General features: G+C 44.2%; 1 protein-coding gene and 1 long non-coding RNA gene across 5 annotated transcripts in view; one reads left to right on the top strand and one right to left on the bottom strand.

Annotated features, from left to right (window-relative positions):
• The window catches only part of LOC309640986 (uncharacterized protein), a 239,909-nt gene that overhangs the window by 15,054 nt on the left and 198,249 nt on the right, over positions 1 to 26,606 (bottom strand). The window contains exons 6-7 of one of the 2 annotated variants that reach the window (XM_082420495.1): positions 2,495 to 6,582; positions 2,222 to 2,347 (exon numbers count right to left, since the gene is read on the bottom strand). The exons of the other annotated variant lie outside the window; for it this stretch is intronic. The gene's annotated coding sequence lies outside the window, so the exon portion shown is untranslated. The remainder of the gene's footprint in view (positions 1 to 2,221; positions 2,348 to 2,494; positions 6,583 to 26,606) is intronic. 2 annotated transcript variants of the gene reach the window in all.
• The window catches only part of LOC309641077, a 49,225-nt gene continuing 33,719 nt past the window's right edge, over positions 11,101 to 26,606 (top strand). Inside the window, exons 1-4 of one of the 3 annotated variants that reach the window (XR_014252505.1) lie at positions 11,101 to 13,983; positions 20,554 to 20,789; positions 21,140 to 21,426; positions 23,647 to 23,802. This is a non-coding gene — a long non-coding RNA (uncharacterized lncRNA). Of the gene's footprint in view, positions 13,984 to 20,553; positions 21,427 to 23,646; positions 23,803 to 26,606 lie in introns of all 3 variants that reach the window. The other 2 variants (XR_014252504.1, XR_014252506.1) reach the window with 2 other exon arrangements.

Raw genomic sequence — 26,606 nt, 5'->3', positions numbered from 1 at the left:
GTGGAGAGCCTTTTTGCTAGAATCGTAGAATTACAGGATCATGGAGCCACCACGAAGAGCCATGGCAAAATGTGCACCAGGGTCAGCCTAAGGCGAGCCACTGACTCAAGAGTCCAGGGTTGATGATTCCTCTTCCAGTTTTGCCCTGATGTTTGCTACGTGTCTCTTGGAAAGTTCTCACCTTCTCTGGCCGTTGGTGTCCCATCTGTCCAACAGAGATAATCATCTTAGCTCTGTCTGCTTCCTAGGGCTATTGCAAAACCTTTGGAAGGAATGACACTCTGGCCACCTCCGAAAAACTCACTACCCCACTTTGCCCTTTTGGCCTCACCCCAGCTCATCAGAGTGCTGCCTTCCTTCACGTCCTTGGCTTCTGGCCCTCAAAGGCCTGGGGTATCTGGACCTCAGCTGACTGATGACCGGCAGATTCCAGTAGGTGGGGTAAGGGTGGAGACGGCCCCTTCTTGCTGGTTTACATTACCCATCAGCCTAGATTTAAGCCATGCAAAGACAGCCTCTGAGCTCAGCTCTCAAGAAACACCTCTTGAATTGAGCAGTGACTTTGCTAAGAAGCAAGTCTGATCTTGACACTTACCAACCTAACTTGCGTATAGGTGTGAAACTGGTCCCCGCCCACACTGCCGTTTATTACTTTTTACCCAGTTACCTCTGATCAAATCCATTCTTTACATGGCTGCTGAGAGGTCCTTCTAAACTAAAATGTAATTAAGACAACTATTTGCTTAAAACCCATCATCCACTGCAGAGATTTTTTTTTTTAAGTTCATGGATAGGCTTCAGCAAATTCTTGAACACCCTGAAATGCACACCATATTCTGCTTGTGTGCACATTAACTTTGATCAGCTTCTCAGAGGGCTCTGTGACATCTCCCACGTTGCATTATGCACCCCTCCCCCCCAGAAAATGTTTTCACACTTCTGCTCCACAGGATAAAGTCCAAACTCTTTAATTTGTAGGGCATACAAAGCCCTTCATGATATACCAGCTTCATTTTGAAGTCTCTTGATCAATTGCCCAAACACATCATACTATTCCTCACCTCCTTGTTTTTGCTCAAGGTCTGCCCTCTGACTTGAACATCTTCTCCTTCCTATCTCTCCTGCTGAACCCCCTCACCTGGTTGACTCCTACTTAACTATTATAACTCAATTCAAGAGTTCCCTCTTCCAGAAAGCTTCCTCTGACCCTCTCCTCCACCCCACACTGGAGGAGAGGTCCCCCCCTGGCCTGTCACAATGCAGATGCAGCCACTTCTCTAGAATTGCACCATTCACACTGTGCTCCCATAAAATGAAAGGTCTTTGAGGATCAGATTGTGTCTCGCTCACCCTTTCCCTCCTCTCTTTCCCTAAAGCCAGTGGTCCTCTGGGACCAGCAGCATCTGCATCACCTGGGACCTTGCTAGAAATACAAATTCTCAGGCCCCACCCCAGACCTACTGAATCAGAAACTCTGGGAGTGGGGTTAGCAAGCTGTGTTTTAACAGGTCTTCCAGGGGATTCTGATGCCCACTAAAGTCTGAGAAGCACTGACCTGGAGAGACTCTCCTATCTCTTGCCTGGTCTACTGGGACAGCGCCTCACTGAGCTTCGCCATCTGTTACTTTCCAATCTATTCTCCACACTACAGCCAGATTACTTTGTTGTAACATGTAAGGGCCCTGCTCAAAAGCCTTAAGTGTCTTCCTTTTGCCCTTAGAATTAAAGTCAGATACCTCAACATGGTCTACAGGGTCCTCCATGATCTGGCCTTGCTTTTTTAGTCCAGCCTCACCCTGCATTTCCCCTCCATTAATTCTCTACCACCAGACCCACTGGCTTGCTTTAACTTCTCAGACCAGCAATCCCTTCCTGTCTCAGGCTATGTGCTGGGGCCAGGGAGAAGGACACAAGTGAGTCACCTTCTCTGCCGTTGAGAAGGGGCAGTCCAGTAGGAGAGACAGATATGGACACAAATAAACATTTAGATTACAGGAAGCAGAGGAACAGAGTTAAGTACGTGGTACAGAAGCAGCCAAGATTAATTCCATTTGGGGGCTTCTTTTCTGTGGCCATGTCTAAGTGTTTCTAAAGCTCTAAGGGGTGGGTTTTCCCATTTGAACATTCCAGCCCTAGTCATTCCATTGCCCTGAGCCTCAGTCCCCAAATCTGTAAAATAGGGGCGTGGGAAGGGGCACATCAGGATGCACGAAGAGCCCACCTGAGCACAGGGCAGGCCAGGCCTGCAGTAGGGGCTCAGCAGGGTAATGGTTCTCCCTTATTTCTGGAGCAGAGTCAAGTTTAGATTGTGGGGAGACCTGAGCCTCAGCAGAAAATTAAGTACAGCCTGAAAAAAAAAAAAATGAGTTAAGGAGCAAGCTTGAGGTTAGGCCTAAAGAGAAAGGAAATTTCCCCTCCACGTTGAGAAATCTCCCTCCTGTGGGTGTGGTAGCGAATGTGAAAGTGGAACCTCCCTCCTGGCCCCTGCACTTACCAGAAGGGGCAGTGAGGCTTGCAAAGGCCTGACAGAAAGAGCAGCAGCTGAACAGGAACTGGGGTGCCGGTTCTGGGAAGCTGGGGGCTTCTGGGGCAGAGCCCAGAGGCCCAGTGTTTACAAAGCCCAGAAGCACCTGCCCCCAGACTGTGTTAGACACAGAGCAAATCGCGTGGAGCTCTTGGCGCCATCCCCGGTGCTAGAAAGTTGGAGAGAAAGCCAGGATCACTTCTCCAGGGCTCAGAGCTCCCAGCTTTCCAGACAAACAGCCCAGCTATGGCCACTGGGAGGAGGTGGGGGACACAGAACAGGTTGAATGGGTTAGCTATTCATGTATTCATTTATTTATTCATTCATTCACTCCCAATTTCTCCATCTTTAAAATGGGAAAAGGAATTCCTTTGCTGTCTATTTGGAATGCATATAGTGGGAAAGGGTGGAGGAAGGGTTGTTATAGAGATCAAATGAGAGAATACATTCAGTCGTCATTTCATGTACACTAAGTAAGCATCTGCTATAATAAAAATAATAATGGACACTTACAGAGTGCTGCTTTAATCCTTACAACCACTCTCTGAGGCAGCCGCTGTTATTTCCACTTACGGATGAGGAAACTGAGGCTCAGAGAGAGAAATGTGCCCAGATCACATGGGTAGTCAGTGGTGGAGCTGGGATTTGAACACGAGCAGACAGGTGACTGGTCCTGTGCTCAGAGCCACAAACAGGGCCTACATCTTATCTCTGGCACTAGAGTGGGGGATCTTCAAAGTCAGGAATGATCATCTATTGACCTCTGAATCTGCAGTGCCCAAGCCACAACCCAGGATGTAGTAGCTGATCACTAAGTGTGGGTGGGCAACTTGAATATCTATAAAACAAGGTGAAATGAAGCAATCTGGTAGGCAGACAGGGAAGCAAATGGCATTGTGATGTAACAGGTAGGTCCCTACAAAGGACTCCTTGGAGTTTGTGCTGGGTCAGTATACCAGTCAGGGTATCAATGGCCCATCAATTTATTTATATTTAGAGGAGGGCTTATCTGCAAGGATGCAGATGTAGAAGAATCACAAGGGAGAGCATAGCAGCTTAGTGGCTGCTGAACTTTTCCCAGAGGGGAGGGAGAGTCCTGCAGAGTGGACCACCTTAGGAGAAGCAGCGAGGGACATGGCCAGCTCCAGTGCCCTTGCAAGGAGGGAATCATTCCCTCTCTCCTTCTGGTCCCCTTCTGAAACTCCCAATTGGCCAAGAACCCACTGATGCCATCCGCACAGATCAACCTCCTGGGCACAGAGCAAATGGGGAAAGCTGGAATATGGGTCTAAAAGGGAAAACAAAAGATATTCTGCACAGATGGAAGGGAAGTGCAGGTGTTTACTGGAAAGCAGAGCTGGAAAGGACATCCCGTCGAGGGAAAGGATGTGCAGTCACATTGTCCGGAAGGCTTGGAATACTTTGGTATATCAAAGGCATTGGGAATGAGAGATGGAGTGGTAGGAAATAAGATTAGAGAGAGAGGCAAGGACTGGGTCATGAGGAGATAAAGCAGGGGACTCTATTCTGCAGCACTGAGGAACCATGAAGGCATTTAAGCAAGGAAGTGACTAGCATGTATAAGTTTAACATATTATTATTAATATTATATAAACGCTTAAGGTGCCTGATATAAGATAGATGCTTTGCAAATGGTGGTTAACTACAGCGGCCATTCCCCAGTGAGAAAGCAGACTCCAAGAAATTAAGGAAGGTCGGGCCATATTGCAAGAGCCTGGTCTTGCCAGAGTTCAGCTGCAGTTCACTCTTGATTTCTGTCCTGTAGGATGAAGCCAGCGTGATTGGCTGCATGAAAGTGAGCTCTGTCTCTCTGCCCCATATGCAGGGTTTCCCCCCCGCATCAGATAAGCCCTGTGTAATCTAAATCCATTTTGATCTCAACAGAGATCTATGTATACGTGCACACACTTAGAGCCATGGGCTGCAGACCTGGTGCTCCTGCTTGTGATTTGAGCCATGTTATCAATACTTGCGAGGGTAAACTTGGGAGATCAAAGCTATCCAGGTCGGAAAGGCTAATATTGAAATTCCAGACTTGCAGGCACAGCTCTGAAATTCCATGGCTCAGAATCAAGTTCACATACAAAATCAAATCAAACATTTGCTTGACAGAGTTGTAGGGCTCTGGAGTGTGGGTGGGGTTTGCATTTAGGAGAAATTGGGGGCCCGCCCAGAATGGAATTCTGTGAAATTCTGGCTGAGGATAGTCTTTCGGTTAAAAGCTCTGTGTGACCCTAGTTGGAGTAAATATATTTTCATGGCCCAGCTTTAACATCACAGAAATGTTTACAGTCTTTGGAAATAATACATTCTGCTGCTCTCAAGAGGTAAGACCTGGAGATACCACCATTTACCTTGCAAGGTAATATGAAAACTAGAGATAATGGGCATAACTTTCTGAAACATAATAGGCTCTTAACACAAGGAGCTGTTTTTATAATTGGCCCCGTTCTTACTGTTCCATCCCCTTCACCACCACAAACATGCAGACAAATACAATACTCTTTGCAGATGCCAAACCATCTTTGTCTGCTTACCCCATTCACTTCAGTAAACCTTTGGAGAGTGCCTTTCACATGCTAGGTAGAATGTAAGGCTTATTTTGAGTGCAAAGATGAAAAAGATGGCCCCTGAAGTAGATCAGTCTGGTCTTGGGTGGCAGATACACTCAACTACTAGTTATAATACAATGCAGATGACTTAGAAGTGGGACATACCCAAGTCTGTGAATTCACAGGTAACAGAAAGAGTCATTCATTCTAGTAGCAATGGATTAGCTTTTGTGGATGAGCTGGACCTCCAACCCTTTCCCTAATGTAGTATAATAAATAGCACTGGATCTCAGAAACATAGGTTCAAATCCTGGTTCTGCCACTTTTTGAGCTGTGTTATCTGGAGCATATAACTTAACCTCACTGAATCTCAATTTCCTTGTCTGCAGAATGGGGATAATTATAGGATCTACCTCATGGAAGTGTTGGAAGAAATAAGGAGATATCCATGTAAGGCACTTAGCACTGTTCCTTGTAAAGCTAACACATAGTAGATTATTAAGCTACCATCATTTCAAAAAGGAATTAATTTAACCTTTCATCTTGAAAATGTAACATCCCTTCTTATTGTGCTGACATACAACTTAATTATATCTTACATCCATGTAATTCTTTTAACAATTTTATAGTAAGTTGAAACATACACAGTTGCCAATATTTGACCAATTTTGACCTATAAAACGGCAACTTCATAATAGCTTTTGAAAGCACCTTCTCCTGCAATGTCTCATTTGATCTCTACAAGAATTTCGTGAGTGTGTTGGCACCTGTGGGATGTCCTCCCACGGTCCTTTTCCAAAAGTTTCTCCTCCTCCAGTTCACACGGACGCTGAGACACCATCATGTTCAATGGCTGCTGCTGTTTGCCAAGGGTAAGCATATGGCCTAGTTGGACCGAACAGTTTCTTCTCTGAGATTTTTTTTTTCTTGTCTGAGTAGAGTCCTAGAGACTTTTGCTAGACTTTCTCCAGTAACTGAAATTGTTCAGTATTAAACTCTGGAATAGTTGGTGGCTCTGTTTTCTACCATTCATTTAACTAATTAGCATATCTTGAATACCTTCTATGCTCCAGGAACTGTGTTGGGGGCAAGGGATTAACAAATGGATAAGATCCTTTCCCACAATGAACTTTATTGTACTTGAAGAGACTGAAACTAAGCGAGAAAACAGATCAGTTATGGCAAAGTGTGGTCAATGCTGTGCTGGGAGTATGCGGAAACAGCTAGGCTACGTCGAGAGAGGAGGATGCAACCAATACACCGATAGCTGCAGAGAAAACGCTGGAGGGAGCAGGAGTGGGATTTCAGTCCCTGGTTCCAGCAGCATCTGAGGCCATGCTCTCTTGCTCTCCTCCCAGCACCTTAGTTATTCAGTTTTCCTTGGATCTCATGTTATAGTTGAATTCAGTTCAGCTTCTATCATCTGCAGTCAGAAGGACCCATTGTAAAATATAACAATCTAGATGGAAGCATTTATTCTTCTCCCTGTAACAATGAAACAGGTAAGGGTATGTTTGGAAAAGTGGGTCTGAAACCTAAGCCACGCAAATCCTTTTTGGATATGTAGCTTAAGTACAAATCATAAATAACTAATGTAATCTGGGACATGGCATGAGATTAAAGAAATAATTCATCAACTTTAGTTGGGTCATTGCTCTCATCACCATCTTTGACAGCTTTCTAATGTTCAACAATATGAAAAGATTGATAGGATCAGAGTATCTGGAAGTTGAAAAGAACTTTAAGGATCATGAAATCAGAACTCATTTTACAGATGTGGAGATGGAGGCCCAGGGCAGATACATGACATGTTCAAAGTCACATAGCTTGAAGGCGGCCAGGTTAGAGTTGAACACAGGACTCCTGACTCTCAGTCCATGTTCAGGCTACCATTGACTCATTCAAGAAACATTTGAGTGTCTATTATACATCAGGCCCTGTTGTAGGTGTTGGGGTCACAGTGGTTTCTGCCCTTATAGTTTCATTCTAAGTGGGGGGAAGACAGACAATAAACAAATAAATAGAAAATCTCATGGTACATGCTAGGAAGAACCTAAAACACGACAATATGAGAAAGTATGTGTGTATAGGGGGAGGAGTCATGTTATTCTAAGTCGAATGGTCAGAGAAGTCTTCTCTGAAGATGTGCTGTTTAAATCAGGATCTGAATGGCTGGAGGAGTCAGCCATGTGAAGATCTGAGGGAAGAGTATTCCAAAGAGAGGTGACAGTTGGTTCAAAAGCCCTGAAATTCGAATGAATTTACTTATTCAAAGAACAGAAAGAGGGATAATGTGCCTGAGGCACAGTGAGAAAAGGGGAACGAGGGGTTGATGTGAACTGAAATTGGAGAGGTCAGCAGGGGCTAGATTGTGGCTTTTGGGGCCAAGGTGAAGAACTGGGTTCTTATCCTAAGTGTAACAGGAAGCTATTTGGACAGTTTTAAAGAAAGAAGCAAAATGATTTAATCTCGAAGGTCAATGACTGACGATGTAAACCTGAAAAAGAATCAGTAGAAAACCTTAGAGGGCAGAGGCCATGGACTGCTGCTCAGTTGCTACACAGCTGGTTATCTGGTCCCCTTATTCCTCATTGATTAATCAATGTGGAGCAGCCTAACAAGTAATAATCACCATGAGAGCAAACCACAGAGAGGTAGCCAGAAACGGCCAAGAGGTTCATCCCAGCATTAAAAGTTACCAGGTCAAACCCCACCTGGAGATGGACATTCCATCCATTGGACCAGGAGGGGCATTCCAGGCAGAGGGAAAGCATGTGGTGCAAAAGCCCAGAGATGGGAGCCTCACAGTGAGCTGGGAAGAGAGAGCAGGGGCCCTCAGACAGCATTTCATTTTGTAGGGGAGAAGTAGGTGTAAGGAAATATCACCATGCGAACAAGCGAGGAGGAAAAACAGACTGATTCATCCATTCATTCATTTATTCAAACAAATCCTTATTGAGCCCAGTCTTCATGTAAAACGGTTCTAGGTACAAAGACATAACAATGAACAGAACAAAGATCCTGCCTGCAAGGAGCTCACGTTCTAGTAGGAAACGACGGACGGTAAATGAGAAATGTAACCATATGTCAGGAGCAGGTAAGTGCTGTGGAGAAAAATGAAACAGTGTGTGTGTTTTGTCTGGGCATTTTGTTCTCTGCCCAGAGGGGTCTGGCTTACAGAGAAAGCAGGAGAGAAACGCAGTCCTTGCTCTATTCATCTAGCTCTGCCCAGCAGCTGGCTGCTTCCCTACCGAGGAAGCCTTCCTGCTCTTTCTTGGCACAAATCACTGGGGTTGAATGTACAAGGGCAGGGGAGGGGAGGATGAGGTCAGAGAGGTAACAGGGCCAGGTCGTGTAGCGCCTCGTAAGCAGTGTCAGAATCTTGGGTTTTACTCTGAGTGTGATGTGTTTGCTAGCACAATGGGAAGGAAGGCACAGGGAGAGGTGCCCTATATTTGTTCCCAAACAATCCTACTTCATTCACCTGTCCTTGCCCCTGCCCTGCTTTGGCTAATACATCCTCTCTGCAGGTAGATAAAGAAATCAGAAACTTTCTCCCTCTAAAGAGACATCTACCAAACGTCCAACTCTCTTTTAGCCCCTTTACAGAAACCCCTCCAGAAATTTTTGAGTTTGATGGGGGGAGGGGTAAACCTACTATTTCCTTCAAACCTAATAACATCCAATTTAACCCACTCTATCCCCAAGGTGGTCTTCTTGGTGGGAGGGCTCCAGGATGAAAGAGGAGATGCCAAGGAACTTGGTCTTGGGTCTGCCCCTGTCTGTCTGTGTCCGCTTGGGTAAGTCAATTCCCCTCTCTGTGGGTGAGGGGAGAGTAGTAGCCGAATGGGGGCTCAGACTTCATTCTCTCTAAACTTATTTCCTACTCTAGTATTCCTTGAAGCCCCATCATTCCTTTCCTTTTCAAAGGGCTGCCACCTTCAGGCTTTGAAATGTGTACACTGTTGAAAACAAGGAGTAGGAGGTTCAGGGTGGAGAGGGGAGGCAAGGCTGGGCCGAGTGAAGGGCGAGGCTGGCTGGTCCAACACCATGGAGGCTGGGCAGCGGGAGCATGGGGTCCCTCTCGGTGACTTGGGGCAAGTACTAGCTCTCTGTGCAGAGGGAGCTCTGACAGGCTAACGCAAACCAGATGTGCACCAGAGGGAGCAGAGCCTATTACAGAGTGTTGTGAAACGGCCCAGGGGAGGTAAATAAGCAAAAACAGGCCAGTTGCCTAGCAGCATGTACAACCAAACAAGCCCCAGCTCAGTTGGCATTGGCAGGGGCGGGACTGTTCTCTGCAGTGGGGAAGAAAGAACAGGGAGGGTTTGAGTCTGATGGGGGCCTGCTCCCCAGCGGCCCTGCCCCACTCCCGACAGGCAGCTCCTGCTCTCGGGGGGGGGGGGTCTTTGCACCCAGCCAGCCCCACAGGGCTGGGGAGCTGAGAGGAGGGAGGGACTGTGTCCACTGCTAAGGGCTGTGCTCTGGTGTATCCACCAGGCCAGGGAAGAGGGGGACCACAGCTATAAAGATCTATTAAAGCTGCGCTGTGTGCCCACCTGTGCTTTGCACGTCACATATTTCTTGAGTACCTACTTTGTCCCAGGCACCACGACTGACCCCAGGGATAGGCAGAAAGGAACAAAGAGACACCCTGCTCTCCACCTATGGGAGGAGACATTGAATGAGGAATCACATAATCGAATGCACGATTATAAATTGTGATAAGGACTATGAAGGAAAAGGAAGATCAGCATGAGACCATGAAAGAGGGGGTTGGATTTAAACAGAGCATTCAGGGAAGGCCTCTCTTAGGAGGACAAATTGAGATTTAAAGGATAAGTAGGTGTTAGCCAGGTGAAAAGAGGGGAAAGAGAGTACCAGGAGGGTGGAACAGCAGGTGAGAGATCCCTGAGTCAGGAGAGAGCCTCTGCTTAGGAGGCAATGATAGAAGGGAGAGTGGGCCTGCAGAGGAGTCTGGAAAGGGGTGGTGAGTGCAGAGGTAGGCAGGGGCCAGATCACAAAGGCCCTTACGTGATAAGGATGGGGGTTTAATTCTAAGTGCAATGAGAAACACTTGGCATTTATTTGTTGATAACATTGGGGAGGAGCTCTAATGATCAGATTTATGTTTTTAAAAGATTATTCCTGGGTACAACGTGGCAATTCTGAAAGGGAACAAGAGAGGGGACGAGAAGGCCGGTTAGGAGGCTCCTGCAATAATCCCAGCAAAAATGTCAATGGCTTAGATTGAGGGCAGGAGAGCGGGAGATGAAGCAGCAGAGAAATTCAAGGTCCGTTTTCCATTGACTCCAATATTACAAGTCAGGTATTATTATCTCACTTATAAAGGTTGTGTAATTTTCCCAGGTCACACAACTCCCTTGGAGGGGCAGTTCATAAAGGACAGATCTGGACTTGGAACCCAGATCTTCTGGACTCCTAAGCCCTTAATCTGTTCATAACCCTGCACCACCAAGACTGGTTTTCGCCAATGACCTGCTAAGGATGCAGAGCTGAAGACGGTTGGCTCTGGGCAAGTGACAGGGGTAGAGTCACAGTAGCAAGGGAGGGTGTGTGTGTATGATGTCTGTGTGTGTGTGTGTGTGTGTGTGTGTGTGTGAGTGAGAAAGAGAGAAAAGAGGGGGAGGAGGAAGATGACGAGGGATGACAAGGCTGATGAGGAGGAGAAAGAGGAGAGGGCAGCAGGCAGAAGTGCTTGCACAGCTTCCCAGCACGTTTCCCGCCTCTGTGTGGCAGCTTTGCAAGGCATCTCTGGCTACTGTCAATTAGCTTTTTCCAGGCCAGTGTTTGCTTACCCCCAGCAATGATGGAGACACACACTCCCTCCTTAGGGGATGGTTGAGGCAACTTCTGCAGCTCAGCAACAAGCTGGTCTGGGAGTCAGGAGTTGGTGGTTACTTCATGGGTCCAGGCTTGGATCCCAGCTCTGCCTATGACCTTGGGCTGATTTATGAACTTTTTTCCATTTTCAGTTTGCTAATCTGCAAGATGGACATAGTAATACCTGTGTTGTAAGGTTAGTATATTTAAGGAGATATTGATGCTTAACTTAGTGCCTACCACAGAAGAAGCACTCAATAAAGAGTGTCCACTTTTATCATGGTAGCTGAAGACCCTTGTCAGAATTAAACAAGGAGGTCTGTACTCCACATCTACAGTGGACATCTCCCACTCCTGCCATGTTCTGCTGTTCAGAAGAGCACTGGCCTGGGAGTTGGGAGACCTGAGCTCTCCTTCTGGCTCTGCTGCTGAATTGCTGTGTGACTTTGGGTGAGATCCTCTCCTCTCTGAGCTTAAGGTGCTCTCACCTATAAAATAAGGGGGTTGTACAGATAGGATTCTAACCCAGGGCCTAGAAAAAAGACCGTGCTATTTACTTGGGGCTGCTCTGGTGATGGAATGGAGGAGCAAGGCCCAGAGGATAACCTCAACATAAATGCTTTTAATTAAATGTGGATTTTTTTCCCCTGAATGCTCTCTAACATCCCCAAAGAGTCTGCACTTTGGGTAAATGTGACCTACACAATAGAGTTGCCTATAGCCCCACAGATGGGTCCTCTGGTCTCTTGTTCTACTTCTATTTCTTCCACTCAGAGACAGTTCATCAACCACAAGATTGTAGGATCTCTTTCCAGCTTTCAAAATTCCTTTGAGCTTTCACAGTGTTGGAGAAAGAAAACAAAAGATAAGCAAAAGTGGAGTGCTAGAGTGAATCCCATGCTGCTGGGTTGGAGTTGGAGACATCAGCATAAACGCTCGTTTAATTTAATGAATATACACATGGAAAGAGATGCACGTACATGTAGGTTAGTAGACATACATATTTTCCTGGCTCTGTCTACTAAAAGGGCCCAGAAGCAATGATACTCCAAGAGCAACAAGCTCAACTTAAATGCCCAGGGCTTGGTTTCTAAATATCATTCTCCAATAAAAGAAATCAGGATTCCTTGGAGAAATGCAAGATGAGCCTAGAGTATCATATACTAGCAAAAAAAAAAAAAAGTGTGTTCAAAACTAAGCCAAAAAAGGATGGGGAATGTCAAAAGGACCCAGGAACCAACCTGAAAAGAGCTCCCAGTGGCCAAGGCTAGAACAATTTGAAGAACAAAATAAAAATTGTATTAAATCGTACCCAAAGAATAAACTGTACTGTATTGAACACAAATAATAAAATAAATACACATGAATCCATATCGATATAGATAAATGATTAACTGAATAAATAAGTTGGGGGGAAAGGATCAATCTTCTTTACAGACCATTTCCCATAATGAGTGTAAAAGAAATGAGGGAAATAGAAAATCACCATGAGAACAGCACAGTAATAATCGCCTCAGGTAAGATCCACTGATGAAGGCTAAAATGAATGGATGAAACCTTAAGGAGAAACAAGATATTTTGCACAGCCTCAAACTACTTTCCCCTAAATATGTATTAATACTGTGGCGATTTTAACATATGTCCTAAATTCCTTGATACTCCTCTCTCCAGAGGTAGAGCTTAATTCCCTGCCCTTGAGTGTGGGTTAGACTTAGTGACTCACTCAATTCTAGTGACTAGAGTATAGGAGGAAAAAAAGAGCAGCTTTGCAGTAGAGAAACCTGGCAGACACCACCTTATATAGGTGTTCCAGGTTAGCATTACCAGGGATAAGCCATGGTGATATGGGGTACCCACTGACAGGACGAGGTGAGGTGGCAGATCATTGATGTGTATTCTTCCCTCAGATCCATAACCTCAGTCTAATCCTGAGAGAAACACCAAACAAACTGAAAATCATTCCGCAAAATCTTGTCTTTCTTGATCTGTATCAAGATCAAGGTTATGAAAGACAGAGAAACTGTCACAGGTTGGAGGAGACTAAGGAGCCTGGAATGGTAGAGTGGATCCTGGAACAGAAACAAGGACATAGGAGGAAAAACTAGAGAAATCTGAATCACATCTGTAGTCTAGTTAATACTAATGGACCAGTGTTAACTTCTTAGGGTTGACAAATGTACCTTGGTTATGTAAGATGTAACATCAGGGGAAGCTGGGTGAAGGGTATGTGGGAATCTGTACCATCTTTGCAACTTTTCTGTAAATCTAAAATTGTTCCAAAACAAAAAGTAAAAACAAAAACACAAAACCCTTTAGAGTGTAAACTCTTCTAGGGGAAAGGTCATAATGTATATTTTTCTCTATCTTCTCAGAGTTCCTAGCAGTGTCAAATATTCTCAAGGAATTCTTGTAGAAAAGACTCTTCGGGAGGACAGAGTGTGTCCTAATCATAACTGTATCCTCAGCATTAACTAGTGCTGGCATGTGAGAGATGAACGTGGCTCTGGGAGCCTGGAGAATGGGGTGCCAATTCAGGTTTCACAGTAAATGACTCTGTACACCTTAGGAAGCTCACTTCATCTGAGTCATACTTCTTTACCTAGGAAATGGGGACAAAAATACTACTTGCCTTATAGGGTTATGAGGATTAAATGAGACAATGTATTGTGGGGAAAAGCTTTATAAATGGCAAAGCCCTGTGTAAATATTCGTTATATCGACACACAGATGCTTATCAATCAGAAGTTCCACCTGAAAGTATCGGTGTTTCCCCAGCTCTCCACCTATGACACACCTATGCACAGAGTCAGGGCTGCAACCTTCCCTTCCGGTGCTCACCTAATCCAGCTACCTGTCCGTACACATCCTGGATAAGTTAAGCACGTGAAAATGTTCAGCCCTCTTTTCCTAACATGGAAAGAACCATCTTCATTCTCTGCTTGCTTTCGTTCATGTGCTGGCAAAGAGAAATGAGGAAATCCTGGTTGTTCCACAGCATCTAAGGCTTCGTAAAACTATGAAACTCTATAAAGTTGTAATATGGTGAGTAATAATAATAATAATAATAATAATAATGTCTACCATTTATGCTGGGGTTCTAAGGGTTATATGTGAACTAGTTTAATATTTTTTAGCCATTTTTGCTCCGTCTTACTTTTTTCTGCCAGATATGAGTATCATTATCATCTCCAATCTGCTTTAACATGATTCAGTGTATATTCAGTGAGCTCTGTAAGTCTATGTTAGTTTATTTTATTCTGTACCCTGGGAAGTCTTGTTGTCCTAAGGAGGAAAACACATTCCGGGGGTATTTAGCCAGCATTTAGTCAGAGGTGTTTAATTAAGAGGTCACACTTCAGAGACAACATTTCAGTTATATTTCACTCCGTTTAACACCAAAAGTTTTGTTAATTAACATAACAGATGTTAGAAATAGGTTTTTATTGATAAAATTAATGATTTTAAAGATATGCAGTTGGCTAAAATATTATGGAAGCAGTGGTCACTTTTGTATGAATAGTACACAAGAATCTAGTGGGCTCTTTACTTTTCACTCTTTGGAAGTGTGGATGAGGCTTGATTCTAAAACATTTTGAGTACAGCTACTGATGTAGAGCATTCTGATTCTCTGCCACTATGGCGGCCATGAAAACGGGCTTCTCAGATCACTGACTGCATGAAGCCTAAGAGCCCTCACCTCTGGACTCTGCAATCCATCACTGCATTAGCACCTGAGCCATGCTCCCACCTGCTGCTCCCAGCCCATGACTGCACACACCAGGAATACTAAGATAGGCTGGTTGTGAGGAGATGACAGATGAGTACCATTGGCTCAGGACTCCCAACAACTTTGCCAAACTTCCCTTGGGACTGCGCTATCATCTAAGACACTTCCACCCAACTTTCCTTCCTTCATTTTCTCTCCTTCATTTAGGGTTAGACCAGCATCAGTGTCTAACACTTTCCTCCCAGGATCCCCCAGCTCCTTCTTTAGGAGCTTTTCTGTCACACATTTAAATTTCCCTAATAAATCATCACACATTTAAAACTGGACAGCTACATGTAAAAGAATGAAATTAGAACACTCCCTAACACCATATACAAAAATAAACTCAAAATGGATTAAAGACCTAAAAGTAAGACCAGACACTATCAAACTCTTAGAGGAAAATATAGGCAGAACACTCTATGACATAAATCACAGCAAGATCCTTTTTGACCCACCTCCTAGAGCAATGGAAATAAAAACAAAAATAAACAAATGGGACCTAATGAAACTTAAAAGCTTTTGCACAGCAAAGGAAAACATAAACAAGATGAAAATACAACCCACAGAATGAGAGAAAATATTTGCAAACAAAGCAAAGGACAAAAGATTAATTTCCAAAATATACAAGCAGCTCATACAGCTCAATATCCAAAAAACAAACAACCCGATCCAAAAATGGGCAGAAGACCTAAATAGACACTTCTCCAAAGAAGATATACAGATTGCAAACAAACACATGAAAGGATGCTCAACATCACTAATCATCAGAGAAATGCAAATCAAAACTATAATGAGGTATCACCTCACACTGGTCAGAATGGCCATCATCAAAAAATCTACAAACAATAAATGCTGGAGAGGGTGTAGAGAAAGGGGAACCCTTTGCACTGTTGGTGCGAATATAAATTGATACAGCCACTATGGAGAACAGTATGGAGGTTCCTTAAAAAACTAAAAATAGAACTACCATATGATCCAGCAATCCCACTCCTTGGTATCCAGAAAAGGTGAAAACTCTAATTCTGATGAAACTAGGGGCAGGACAGGAATAAAGATGCAGAGATGTAGATAATGGACTTGGGACACGGGGAGAGGGAAGGGTAAGCTGGGACGAAGTGAAAGAGTAGCATTGACATATATACACTACCAAATGTAAAATAGATAGCTAGTGGGAAGCAGCCACATAGCACAGGGAGATCAGCTCCGTGCTTTGTGTCCACCTAGAGGGGTGGGATAGAGAGGGTGGGAGGGAGACACAAGAGGGAGGGGATATGGGGATATATGTATATGTATAGCTGGTTCACTTTGTTATACAGCAGAAACTAACACATTGTAAAGCAATTATACTCCTATAAAGATGCTAAATAGATAAATAAATAAATCCACCTTGTGTCTGCTTCTCAGAGGAGCCAGAACAGCATAAGTGGCACTGAGAGTGCTCTGAAGAAACAGACAGTACAATTGGGAGTTGAGATGGGCTCATCCCCCACATGGCAGGAGAAGGGGACAGAGTCAGGGTTGCTAGGTGAGGCACAGATGGTCCCTGGAATCAAGTGGTGGTCTCACTAAAAAGATTTCATCAGTGGTGACCTGAAAAAATGTCCTGGTGGAAGGAAACTCTGTGGCAGGTTCAGTGATGTAAACATTTGAAAAACAAGGGAGCACAAGGCCTAAAAGACTAGGGAGTTGGCTGGTTACTCCTAAGTTGCATTAACACCCAAAAGACGGATAATGAGAGAGTGAGGGTATTTAACAAGCAGTTAGTGCCCAAGTATGAGAGTCATCAGGCCTCTATGGCAGCCTGCACAGAGCCCCTCATCACCTGTGACTGAAGGGCAACTCCAATCGAAGGGCATGCTGAAGCCCTAACTGTGAGAACTGCAGAGCTCCAGAGATGTTTGAATGCTTAGTCAAGGAAGATCTGTTACTTGAAGGACAGAGCCCTGGTGTGAAAACCTGGGACCCTGAAATACGGGACAGGGACATCTGGATGGGTCCCCCTGAAGATGTTGACTCTGCTGACTTCCAAGCCAATATCTAGGATTAAATCTCCACACAACTCAGCTGGAGGTATGCTGGGTCTAGTAAGAGAGGAAAGAGACCACACACTTAAAAAGTTGCAAGAATGAGGTGTTATGCACCAACAGGAGCCAAGGGACTACCCCTGAGATTGGATTTTGAGGATGCTTGATCAAGGAAGCCAGAAAGCAAGACTGGATAAGCAAGAATTCCTTGACTTGGGGGCACATTCTGGGGACATGGGACTTAACGTTCCAGGAAGGACACAAGGATGAGGCAAACTCATCCTAGGAATGTCTGTTTAGAAGTCTGGAAAAATGATGGTCCACTCTCAGGGAAGTGGAACTGCCAGAAGCATCCCGGCAAATGGTAGAGGAAGGAGTAGAGGGGCTGAGAGATGAGGCACGTTGGAATTACCATAATATATAAGGCCAGAAGCTCCACCTGAAGACACGCTATTCCCCGAGGCCAGCAGCAGTGCACTGGTGAGAGAAGCACAGCATTGCTGAGTCCAGAGGTGGCCTCCTCTGCAGGCCAGGGATAACTGCCGAGAGGCCATCACAGAGATGGGCTCTTTGATAGCCCCAGGGGGTGATGTCCCACCCACCCAAATAATGGAGGTCAGGTGGTGGTGCTTAACCACCAGAAGCCAGGACACCACAATTACTGTAATGACTAACAAGGTCAGAGAGGTAACCAAGGGAGATTGACCCACAGGGCACTGAGGAGATGGTTAATAGCACGTGATGTCCGTAGGGGAAAATAGACGAACAGTCAGCCAGGATGATGCTTATTATCTATTACCAAGAAAAACAAGCATGGAGGGGCAGGAGGTTGAGGGCTGTCGTCACCCTCATAAAAAGCCATGATCCTTGTTCAGTTCCATACCTGAGCCAATTTTCAGATCCAGAACTCATTGGTGCAGAAGTGGCTGGGTCCCTCAGAGGAAACACCCTGGAGCACCATGAGAAGCACATACTGTGATGCTCTCCCCCGTCCCTTCCTAAATGGACCTATGACCATTTACCTGGGTGACTATTCTGGGGAAAGGCGGAATATCAGGATTGGGTGCATTATTAGTTACAGCTAGTGCCGGCGTGCCTGGGAGGATGCAGGGAGGCTGGTTCTCCAAGAATTGGAAAACCACCACCTGGATTCAGCTGGAAGGTATTACTGCTGCCAGAGTGAAGAAGCAAGGCTGGGGTAACACTGACAGGAACAGGAAGCAAACAGGAAGGAGCAAGTCCCCTCTTCCTCTACCAGGCTTACAGTCTCTCTCTAGCACCCCATATTGGCAGAGCCTAAAAGGGAGCTGGTGGTAAAGGAGGCATTCGGTTGACAGAGTCCCAGCCCAGCATCTCAAAACGGAGAACGGAAGTGGGAGGTGGGGGAACAAGGGGTTGTAACCCAGAGACAGTCTCTTTGTAACTTACACACAGAGCCATCCCCAACACTGGTGACAGTGATTCGGTATCTTTATTCTTTAATTTCTTTAAATGCTCCATTATAATAAGTACTGACATTTGCAAATCTCACTGTAGTTTTTTTTTTAATCAAGCCTATTGTCTCATTTAATCTTTTGAGAATGATAGGAATCATTCTTTCCCTGTTGAAGATAATGGTGCCCAGAAAAGCCGAACACCTGCCTAATGATATAAGACATATAAATAGTAGACTTGGGTCTCTCGGATCTCATGACTAGGGTCTTTCACTACACCCTACTGTCTTCTCAAAATCTGGCCACAAAGCAAAAGCACTAGTGACCCTATCTTTATTAGAGAATCCTCAATTAAACAAAAAGTAATTCAGGTAAGCATATTTAGTAAATATCATTTTAATTCTCCTTGAGTGAGTTAAATTTCATCCATTCATTCAACAAATATTTGATGAGTATACTCTGTGCTGTAGAGGAAGATAAAACCTGAAACAGAATAGGCTATCTGTCCTCAAGGATCTCCAGTATAATGTGGGAGATAAAAGTGACAGTGAGTAAGAAGTGTTATTCTAGGGGTGATATAAGATGCCAGCAGAGAGGACAGCCACGCTTCTCTACTAGGGGAAGGGAAAGGAGGGGAGGGAAGTCAGTGAAGGCTGCGGGGAGGGGATGACAGGGCCTGAGCTGTGTTCCAGGAAGAGGGCACAGCCTAGAAAAGTCCAGAGGCTAGAAGGAGCAGGGTTCATTTAAGGAAACTGCTTTTGTAAGTGCATCAAGCCTCCCTCCTGGAGAATGGGCGGAGAGGAAGGCACTGGAGGAGAAGGAGAGAGGTACCCAGCTATCTTGAATATTTTGAATGCAGTCCTGAGGGCACTCGGGGAATCTTTGTCTCAGGGGTCTGCTCTTCAAACAGCGGCAAAGCCAGAGTTTGCCTTTGGCCAGCTCATTTGCGTGCTTGAGGTGGCAGAAGGTAAAACCTTCCCCTCTCGTGGGTGCCCTGGACTAGGAGGGTTCTGCTCTAGGTAGCCAGGACCAATTGGTCCTAAGTCCATTGCTGAAGAAATTCTCGTCTTTCTTGGTTCCATTAGATCACTCTTTGATGTCACAGGGCATTTTTCAGGGAAAACATCCGCCAAACTTTCCTCCTGATATCTGGGCAATGTCCCCACAGAGAAATTAAGGAGGAGAAAGCCCCTATTTGGAAAGCCCCAGGTGATCAAATTTCCAGCACTCTGTGTTTTCATTCTCTCTCCTTAGCTCTGTGAAGATCCCTTTCTGAAGTCACCATAGACTCTAAATCCCCATCTGAGAATACAACACAAAGAAATCTGCTCCTCCACGTAATAAGCCCAAACTCACTACCTCGTCACCTAGCACACTGAGGGGCTGCAATGATTTTGAGCTGAAGGAGAAACTTCAGATCCTTTCAAAAAAAGGTCCTGTCCATAATCAGGACAGCTGAGCATGACTTTTGGCGGTGGTCATATTCTTAAATACTTTAATTACACCATTAACAATGGTTCTCTCTTGGGGGTCGATTACCAGGGTACTTCCACACCCTATGTTTTTATGTTTCTGTATTGTCTGAATTTTTTTAACCATCTGTATCATATATGTAATTTAACAAATGTGTATGTAAGAATATACTTAAAGCCCTCGGAAACGTTATTCTTGTCACTAAAAAGAGTGTGATGTTTTTAGAGCACAGGAGCTGGAGGGAACTTTTGAGACAGATTCTGACTCCAACTGTGGTCCCCGGTCCAGCAGCATCAGCTTCGCTTGAGCTTTTTAGAAATGCAGAATCTCAGATTAACCCTGGGCCTGCTGAATCAAACTCTGCATTTTAACAGATTCGTAGGTGATTCCTATACACATTAACATTTGATCTAGTGTAGCCAACTTTCAGGACTTTGATCACTGAGGCAACAGGAGGGGTAACAGGAATTATTTGTTAAAGTTCACATAGCTCCTCAGTACCAGAACTAGGGCTTTAGCTGCTATTTTTAACTCCTAGACCAGGACTATTTTCATGCCTTCGGGTTGCCTCTCCAGCTTGTGGTCTTCCTAGAACCTCAGCTTATTTTTCTGTACTTTATAAGTGAATGCATTCTAGGTCTCAGGGCAACATGGAAGGTGAATATCAAATCTCTTAATACAGCTCAATACTTCTGGGTAAGATAAAGCACTGCAGTCTAGCAATTAGGTCCACCAGACCTGGACTGGGCCCCAAATCATATTCTAATAGTGTTTGAAAGAAAGCCCAAGGTGGATTTAAGAACAAGTAACAGTAGGAAAGCAAGCCGGGCCAGTGACATCAGAGCATCTCTGGAAACTCAAGGGCAGGGGAAATATCCAGGAATCCCGTAGTTATTGGTTCCCATCTGTACAGGTGATGGAATGAGTCAAGTGCTGGCTGCTGTGTTACAAAGAAGGGAATCACCTCTGATTGAGTATTCAGTGCTTTTATGGGTATTAACCAGCCAAGCTGTTCAGAATTTGAATTCAGCTCCCTGTACACACTTACCCAGAGGAAATCATCACAGGCTGTTGGCATGTCTAGAGGAAGAAAGCCTGGGTCTACAGTGCTGGCTGCCCCTATGGATCTGAAGTCATCCTCAGACTGGGGTGTATCTTTTTTTTTTTTTAACATCTTTATTGGAGTATAATTGCTTTACAATGTTGTGTTGCTTTCTGATGTATAACAAAGTGAATCAGCTATATGTATGCATGTATCCTCATATCTCCTCCCTCTTGTGTCTCCCTCCCACCCTCCCTATCCCACCCCTCTAGGTGGTCACAAGCACCGAGCTGATCTCCCTGTGCTATGCGGCTGCTTCCCACTAGATATCTATTTTACATTTGGTAGTATATATAAGCACATGCCACTTTCTAACTTCGTCCCAGCCTCCCCTTCCCCCTCCCTGTGACCTCAAGTCCATTCTCTATGTCTGCGTCTTTATTCTTGTCCTGCTTAGACTGGGGTATATCTGACTCAAGAAAAGTCTGAGTCCAGCTCCAACCAGCAGAGGGACCAGATCACAGGAAGGCATCCCCAGTGCCACATGTCTGGAGCCAAGGAGTCCTTGTCTGAGACCTTTGGCGATACCTTGGGAGGCCAAAGGTACAGGCTGAGCCAAAAATACACAAGAAAGGTGGAGTCCCAAACATCAGAAGTACTGTCCAGAAATGAGGTTCAGTGCAGGAAATGAGCACAAGGGAGAAGCCACTAGGCAAGAAGAATGGTGTGGTTAGTAACTAAGAGGTGAGCGATGCAGGAAGGGTCAGTTCTGCCTCCAGTAATCTCTAGTTGTGTGATCCTGGGTGAGCGCATTCTTCTTTCAAAGGCATCATGTATCAAATTAAGTAATATTATTGCAAGTTAATATCATATCTTGTTCAAATTAAAGCACTGAATTCTACTGATATAAGGAGTTGAATACAAAGTTACTCCCTGCTATGGTCTGAATGTGTCCCCCCCACCCCAAACTCACTTGTTGAAATCCTAATGCCCAACGTGATGGTATTAAGAAATTGGGCTTTTGGGGAGGCTTAGGTCATGAGGGTGGACTCCTTATGAGTGGGATTAGTGCCCTCATAAAAGAGAAGCCACAGAGCTTCCTCCCCCCTTCAATCACATGAGGACACAAAGAGAAGTTTGTCACCTGATAGAGGGCCCTTCTGTGACCATGCTTGTACTCTGGTCTCAGACTTCCAGCCTCCAGAACTGTGGGAATAAATTTCTGTTGTTTACAAGCTACCTAGTCTGTGTTATTTTGTTATAGAAACCCAAACAGATGAAGACACCCCCTCTTTTGTGAGAGATCATTTTTGGGGGGGAGGGATGGGGTAGAAGGAACAAACATTGCCTTATATTCAGGCCTGCAGGTGAACTTACTCAGGGTTTTAGTTAGTGAGTGGTCGAGTGGGATTCAACACAGTCTCATCCCAGAGTCTAAGTTCTCAGCCAGAAAGCTGTGGCAACATTTCCTTCAGGACAAGGCTCCAGCATCACCTGCCCAAGCCCTCCCTGAGCAGTGCCCCCTCTTCTTTCCTATACACATAAGACCTGGTTAAGTAGCTCTGCTCTGCCATCCCTTGGGACTCCAGGCTTTCCTTATAGAACTTTGCACACTGTGCTGTAAATTGGACAGGAAAACTCTTTGAGGGTAAGGGCTGTGTCATATTCAACTATGACCATGGCACTTAATAAATGCTCAGTAGAGAAACTTTGTTGAATGACTCTCAGGATATGATAAATCTACTTTGCCAGATAGGGTAGATTAGCACTCTGTATCCATTTCATCCTCCTTCTAGTAGATATTGCTATAATGTGGGAGCTAGAAAGGTAAAACATACATGTCCTAGACTCCCTTGCAGCTGAGCTTTGGATGTGATTTAGGTTTGGCCAATCAGATGCATGAACATGAATTCTGGAAAGCAGAAGTGAGGGGACCAGCTTCTGCTGACTCTGCTGCTTCTGGGGCAAGCTTAGCTGTGAGGATGTTTGGTTTTTTGGTAGCATCCTTAGTGGAGGGCCCAGAGCTGGGTTGCTTATTTTGTGGGGGTCAAGAGACAGGGCACCAGGGGTTCATTCTGTTGGCGGGGACTGTAGCAGGCATAACGTGGCTCTTCCTGGTCCTAGTAGCTCTGGAGTAGTTTTGGAACCAAAGCTTCCATTCCACAGAAGGTCCAGGAAGAGATAGATCTCTGCCTTGCCCAGGACTTTGGGCTCATTTCTAAAAGCTCAATCTAAATTCTATTTATTCAGTCCTTCCAATAGCTCCACAAACCATTTAATACTAGATGTTTCTAGTTAGGCCATTGCCTCTGCCACTTCACTAGGACAAATACAGTCACTTAAACAAGGTAAAAGGCAGTCCAGTGAACTATGGTGGCTCTGCCTCTCAAGGTCATTCAAGGACTCAGTTCTCTTTTCTCTTGGTGCCCAGTCACTCCCTAGGGTGCTGCTCTCATCCCATGGTTGTAGTTTTTCACCACAGCCATGCCCCATGTTCCAGTATGTGGGAAGTAGGCAAGAAGAAATGCAGGGGAAGCAGCTTCCTTTTAACGAAATGAATTAAAAAATTCACACATCCCTTCCTCACAGACTCCATCGGCCATAACTTAACCAGAGGACCCCCCCTTACTGCAAGGGGACTGGCAGTAAGAATGCATTAGAGGGAGCTGAGAGCGAAAACAGGGAAACCAGTTAGTTTTTGCAGTAGTCCAGGTCTTTGGATGCTAAATTTCAGATACTTTTCACTACACCACAATGTGTACTTTGAGGTACTGGGGCTAGGAGTTTGCAAACCACATTTTAGGCTTGGCTAGCTAGTGACCTATTAAACTCTGCCAATAGAGGTGAAAGAGGGAGCCTGCACAGCTGGAGGGGTGAGAGGGGACTACTCCTTCCTGTTTACTTTCTATCTCCTTGGCATTCCTGTCTGTGTTACTGAGCGATGCTTCTTTACCCTGGCAGCAGGAGTTCCTGTTAGGACCAACAGTTAAATCCACATTGCAGCAACATTCATAGAACCAGCCTCACTGTGCCCCCTCAGTGATACCAGCCAACCCAGAGATCTGGGTCCCCAGCCAATGGGACCCCTCCTTCAAGCTCAGAAACACCATCATAAGCCAGGTATGACCCCTTCTCACAATCTAAGTTTCAGCTTCATAAGCTCTCACCCTTGTTTTTCTAAGTTTTAACCTCTTACCCCAACATAATAAAGGCCATTTATGAAAAACTCACAGCTAACATCCTAATCAATGGGGAAAAACTGAAAACTTTCCTTTAAGATCTGGAACAAGGCAAAGATGTCCACTCTCACCATTGCTATTCGACAGAGTACTGGAAGTCCTAGCCAGAACAATCAGGCAAGAAAAAGAAATAAAAGCCATCCAATCAGAAGGGAAGCAGTAAACTTATCTCTGTTTGCAAATGACATGATCATACACATAGAAAACCCTAACAATTCTACACACAAACACCCCCCCACACACAAACACGCATACACACACATACACACAAGCAATCTTGAGCAAGAGGAACAAAGCTGGATGCATCATACTTCCTGACTTCAAATTATATTTCAAAGCTGTAGCAATCAAAACAGTATGGTGCTGGCATAAAAACAGACATATAGCCCAATGAAACAGAATAGAGAACCCAGAAATAAACTCATGCATTTACAGTCAACTGATCTTCAACAAGGGTGCCAAGATCTTCAATAATGGGGAAAGGATAGACTCTTCAAAAAATGGTGCTGGGAAAACTGGATATCCACATGCAAAAGAAAGAAATTGGCCCCCTATTTCTCACCATACACAGAAATCAACATAAAATGGATTAAAGTCTTAAACATAAGACTTGAAACCTTAAAGTTCCTGGAAAAAAAAAACAAGGAAAAACCTTATTGACATTGATATTGGCAAAATTTTTAAAAATAATGATGCCAAAAGCACAGGCAACAAGCAAAAATAGAGAAGTGGGACTATATCAAATGAAATAGAAAAAACACACAAAATGAAAAGACAACCTATGGAATGTGAAAAAATATTTGCAAATCACACATCCAATAAAGTGTTAATATCCAAAATACCTAAGGAGCTCCTACAACTCATTGCCAAAAATACAAATAACCTGATTTAAAAATGGGCAAAGGACCTAAATACACTTCTTAGAAGAAATTCAAATGGCCAACAGGTATGAGAAAAGGTATTCAACATTTCTAATCATCAGGGAACTGCACATCAAAACCTCAATGGGATATCACCTCACACCTGTTAGAATAGCTGTTATAAAAGAGACAAAAGATAACAAGTGTTGGGAAAGATGTGAAGAAAAAGGAACTCTTGTGTCTGTTGGTGAGTATGGTAATTGGTGCAGCCATCGTGCAAAACATATGGAGATTTCTCCAAAAAATTAAAAATAGAACTACCATATGATCCAGCAATCCCACTTCTGGGTATATACCCTGAGGAATCAAAAACTGTATCATAAAGAGATATCTGCATTTCCGTGTTCATTGCAGCATTATTCACAGCAGTCAAGCACAGAAACAAACTAAATGTCCTTCGATAGATGAATGGATAAAGAAAATAAAGTGTGTGTGTGTGTTTGTGTGTGTATGTGTGTGTATACACACACACTGGAATATTACTCAGCCTTAAAGAAGGAAATCTTGCCATTTGCAACAACATGATTGGAGCTGAAGGGCATTATGTTAAGCAAAATATGCTAAGCGAAATAAGCAAGACACAGAAAGAGAAACTGCATGATCTTATATGTAGAATCTAAAACAGTCACACTCATAGAAACAGAGAGTAGGTCAGTGGTTGCCAGGAGCTGGGGGAGGAGGAAATAAGATGATGCTGGTCAAAGGGTACAAAGTTTTAGTTATCTAAGATGAGTAAGTTCTGGAGATCTAATGTACACATAGTGATGATAGTTAACAGCACTGTGGTGTATACTCAAAATTTGCTAAGAGGATAAATCTTAAATTAAATCTTCTTAACACACACACACACAAATGGTAACTATGTAGAAATAATAAATATGTTAACTGTTTTGTGGTGATCATTCCACAATATATACATATATCAAAATATCAAGTTGTACATCTTAAATATATATACTTTTTATATGACACTGATATCTCAATAAAGCTGTTAAAAATTTTAAGCTTTGCAATCAGGAAAATAGCAGAGCTGCATACTAACAATGTGACCACGGGTATGACCCTTAACCTCTGTGAATCCTAATTTCTGCATTTGTAAAGTAGGTATAGTAAACCTCTATTGAAGATGGTCATTGTGGGGGTCAGCACATGCCGGGCACGTCATAGGTATACAATTCATGACAGCTATTATCATTAAAATATCTCACATGGAGAGCATTTGATTTTAGACTATTAATTTAACAAATATTTTTTAAAATGCTCTGTAAATGTTAGTTTTCTTTCTCTTTTTTCTTGCCAACCTTCAGGTGCCTCTGATTCATGACTTCTCTCATTCATGTTCCTCAGAGTCACTTCCCTAACACATTCAACTTGTCCTCACTTCCTTTTTCTCCCTCCAAAACCTTGACCTTGACAGCATCAGGAAGAAAACACTCAGCACAATACCTGACGTTTGTACACATTCAATAATCATTTGTTGTCTGTCTGATCTCCTCTGCTTTCTAACCACTCACTCCTGGCTTTTCCTGGTTCTTACATCCTCCAAATACCTTTGCTTCCCAGTCCCTCATGACTGGGACCAAATATCCAGACAAAAAGACAGAGGAAGAAAGTGAAAAGAAGACACCTTTCACCCACCGCATGGCCTCCTTCTATTTTCAAGGCCAGTGACACGTTGACAACCAGCTTCCCTTTAACCTTGGCCACCCGGAGCCCTATCAGCCACCCTGGGCGGGCAGCTAACACCCATTAGCAGTTGATCAAG

This window comes from Balaenoptera physalus (assembly GCF_965194825.1).
Source record: "Balaenoptera physalus genome assembly, chromosome: 1".
NCBI lineage: Eukaryota > Metazoa > Chordata > Mammalia > Artiodactyla > Balaenopteridae > Balaenoptera > Balaenoptera physalus.
This window is presented reverse-complemented; position numbering and strand designations above follow the sequence as displayed.